The sequence below is a fragment of the Rhinopithecus bieti genome, unplaced genomic scaffold (assembly GCF_001698545.2).
Source record: "Rhinopithecus bieti isolate Rb0 unplaced genomic scaffold, ASM169854v2 scaffold_18688, whole genome shotgun sequence".
Classification (NCBI taxonomy): domain Eukaryota; kingdom Metazoa; phylum Chordata; class Mammalia; order Primates; family Cercopithecidae; genus Rhinopithecus; species Rhinopithecus bieti.
In genome coordinates, this window is record NW_016809492.1 from 1,984,214 (window position 1) to 1,988,213 (window position 4,000).

General features: G+C 43.7%; 1 pseudogene across 1 annotated transcript; it reads right to left on the reverse strand.

Annotated features, from left to right (window-relative positions):
- Positions 1–220: 220 nt before the first annotated feature.
- LOC108540488 (ubiquitin-conjugating enzyme E2 variant 1 pseudogene) lies at positions 221–2,084 on the reverse strand (annotated as a pseudogene). The gene has a single exon (XR_001888687.1). The product of XR_001888687.1 is annotated as a ubiquitin-conjugating enzyme E2 variant 1 pseudogene (transcript).
- Positions 2,085–4,000: the final 1,916 nt, after the last annotated feature.

Genomic DNA, 4,000 nt, shown 5'->3' on the forward strand with positions numbered 1-4,000 from the left:
TTTTTTTATTATATTAAAATCAGGCAATGGTCTGACAATAAAAAGGCTGCTTATGGAATACTGTTATGTTAAACTTCACTTACAGGATGTTAAATCCTTAGAACTAAGGTTTTCCCCCCGGAAAAAGATTAATGGAAACATCAATTGCTTTTCAGACTTGATAGTTGTTGCTTCAAAAGGTGGTTTTACACAAATACTAAATTAAAAAAAAAAAAAAACCTTTAGTACACAATGAATTGCTTTTATTTCGGTATGCATCCATATTTCAGCATTTAGTGGTCCTGAACAGCAAGTGGAAAGATGCAGCAATTTGCTAGGAGGTCAAGCCCACCAATTTCGGGGATCTGCTGTGCACACCGGGTTCTTTCTTAATCCCTGCTGAGGATCTTGGGAAGCAGCAGCAGCACCAAAACCAAGGCATGCACCGGATTCAAGGTTCTTTTTGTTCCAGTTGTCAGATTCCAAACTAGACCCCAATGGATTGCAAGGATGACCAAATGAAAGCCCTGTTTAAAACTTCTTCAATTTTTAAAAGCAAAACAATTATAGGAAAGTAAAGCAATTCAGAGGGATCATGTGTGCTTACAAGTGTCTTCATGTGGTCTTTCTCCAAGTTCAACCACCAAGGACTCCGAGAGCTGGCAGGTCTGAGTAACCCTGGTGACTATTCTTTTCACCTTATCAAAACCTGAGCTAAAAACAATGCATCAGCTGATGACAGCAGAGGGTGGCAGGGCTGAGGACCCATTATTCATTTCCCAGGCTGGTGGACAGTGAGTGAGTACGGTTCCAAAACTAAACAAGGGAGGTCAGAGACTCTTTCCAACCTTACCTGATGGCTTCTGGCCAAAGCAAGGAAGTGTCATGGAAGGTGTTGAGTGGTGATGGTGCAAAAAGGAACTTGAGGAGGAGGGAGAAAAAGCAGCACCCCTCGATAAAGGTGGGGGAGAGAAGATACGGGGAAAGCCCTGAATTCCTCACCGAAGGCCAATCTCAGAGGGGAGCAGAGGGGTTACAATCTATGCTTCGGCCAAGGGTAGGAGTGGAGGAGCACGGGAATGGGATGATGGCTTGGAAGGGGCATCATTTAAGACTTAAAGAAACCAGGGGTGCAGGCGAAGCACCCCACACACCTAGCAGTAGTCCTACAGGCTGCGACCTGAAACCTTCACATCTACTCTAACAAGCCCCCCAGGCTAGAGGGCTGTTGTTGCAGGGAGGGTGGGAGGCGGGAGGGTAAGGGGAGAAGGCAGAGACCCCAGGCCGTGTAATCAGCAGCAAGGTGATTGTGTGATGTGTCTTTTCACAGTTGAGTTAGATGTGCCCCACCAGTTATGATGGGAATCAATTTAAATAGACTTTCTTGATCCCAGAAGTTCAACTACGTGGACAGTGGTTACACTTGACAGGATGATTTGTTATAGCACAACTTATATATTTCAAATGGACAAAAAATTAGTATCATTTACAGTATCTTAAGATAAATTTCCTTTGAATGGGAGCTTCCTTTCCAGTACTTTGAGGTCTACAAGACGTATCTAGAAAATTTACTACTGTGGAAAATGAAGACTGCTTAAATCGAATGGGGGGGAAGGGGAAGGGCCTGTGGTTTTTCTTTTTGATTAATTGCTGTAACACTGTCCTTCGGGCGGCTGAGGGAGTTTCATATTTTCTTTAGACATCATTAGGCGCCAAAACTCTTGCAGGACAACTTTGATGCTATATGAATTCTGCCATTTTGCTAGCACTGATATGGCTTTTGGGTCCGCCACTCCATTAGAACTATTTACTCCATTCATATTAATTTTTGTTACAAATCTTACAAAGGGGGGTGCTTCTGGGTATTTAGGTCCACATTCTATTTTAAGGCTGTATATTCGGTTTTCATAAATTGTTCTTGGAGGCCCAATTATCATCCCTGTCCATCTTGTAAGTGTCATGTCTTCGTCATCTTCTAGACCCCAGCTAACTGTGCCATCTCCTACTCCTTTCTGGCCTTCTTCGAGTTCTTCCAACAGTCGGAAATTGTGAGGGACTTTTACTCCCGAGCCCGTGGTGGCTGCCATCTTGCGTCGCTGTTGCTTGAAGCCAAATGGAGAGTCTTAAAGGGGAGACTGGGTACTGGGAGATCTGAAATCAAACTGGGGCAGAGAAGTCAGCAGAGAGGAGGCAGCTTCCTTATAAAAGCTAGTCTCGGCTGGGCACAGTGGCTCATGCCTGTAATCCCAACACTGGGGGAGTCCAAGGCAGACAGATCATGAGGTCAGGAGATTGAGACCATCCCAGCTAACATGGTGAAACCCTGTCTCTACTAAAAATATAAAAAATTAGCCAGCTACTCGGGAGGCTGAGGCAGGAAAATCGCTTGAACACAGGAGGCGGAGGTTGCATTGAGCTGAGGTCGTGCCACTGTACTCTAGCCTGGGCGACAGAGTGAGACACCATCTAAAAAAAATAAAAATAAAATAAAAAATTAAAAAAAAAAAGCTACTCTAGAAGGCTTCTCTGGGGAGGTAAAAGGAAACAGCTATGTTCACCATGAATTTATTCTTTATTTGCACCACAGTGTTGTTGTAGATGGGATTGTCTGGAAGTTGATACCGAGATAGAGTTTAGGATGTCAAATATTTCTTAGAGATCAGCATCTGTAAAAGGAAGGGAAGAGAAGCAGGATGAGGATAAAGGTGAATTCAGTCCAAAAAAGCCTCAGCAAACCTGAATGGAAGCTCCAGAACAAATATTTCACAACAGAGTTGTCTCACATCTGACTAAAACGGGCAGAATTGTATATCCTGGTGTCGATTAGTCACTAGATGCAGGCTGCTTGGGAATGTGTGAGGTCGGGTCTGAAAGCTCTCTGGCGTTTAGGCAAATGCTGAAAAATAAGTCAGCTGGAGACTGTTGTTTGCACTCATGGCTGCTTGGCAGGAAGTCCTTCCTTGGAGGAGAATCTGGGTATCCATATCTCTATATCTACTATAACTGTATCGTGCTTGAAGAACTGAATCTACTTATTAGTCTGAAGTGTTTGGTATGGCGAAGGCTGTTGGGTCTGGCTACTTCCCCATTCTTCCTCCTGTGAGCGTTTGTGGCAAATGAAGACCTAGTCATGTTCCCCTTCCACCATGCATGGATTTTGATGTATAAGCCATCTTGTTTGTGGGCCATGAGAGACATGATCAACCCTTAGGTTGGGAGAACCCCTCTCTTCCTCTCTATGGTTTCTGGAAGTGCTTTAACAGTCTTGAGGAATTATCACAAAGGACATATCCATTTTTCTCTTCATTCCTTTCTTGGCCCCTCCTCTTGTTTTCCTGCCAGATGGGGTCACTGTATATATATGGCCTTAACTCTTGGTTCTGGCTCTCCTGCTACTTGCCTCAAAAATGGGTAATGACTGGAACCTTTCTCATATCTTATCTGCAGTGTGGTAAGTAGACTGGGCCCAGTAGCCCCTCCAGGTCCTCTGCCTGGCTGGGAATGCACATTCAGTACAAAGGAAAGACATTTTGACCTCAAGCCCAAACTATTTTCTTCATTCCAGCTTTACCATGAATAAAGCTGATACTTTGATATCCATTGGTCACATGAGTCTGTTCTCAATTTGGAAGAAGCTGGAAGCAATGAAGTGGTGGATGACTAGGTTGTCCCAAATTCCAACACCCAGGAGATGCTTGGGGAGATCCTAGGTAGAAAAGTGAGGTTAATTCTCTTGATTTCCATTGTAGTGGTGAATGCCTGGCCATAACAGGTTGCACATAAGACAAACATACAAGGTGTGCATAAATCCATATTAACAGATGAAGAAAACTCAGGTCCTGAGAGATTACTTCACACTTAAGAGGAAGATAAACTCCTTGAAATCAGTTTATCCTTCCCAGTCACTTTTTAACCCATTTCAAGCAAGCATCCTTCATAACCACTTCACTGAAATTGCTCTTGCCAAGACCACCAAAGGATCTTGTTTTTGCTAACTCTATCAGGTACTCTTTAGATTAGC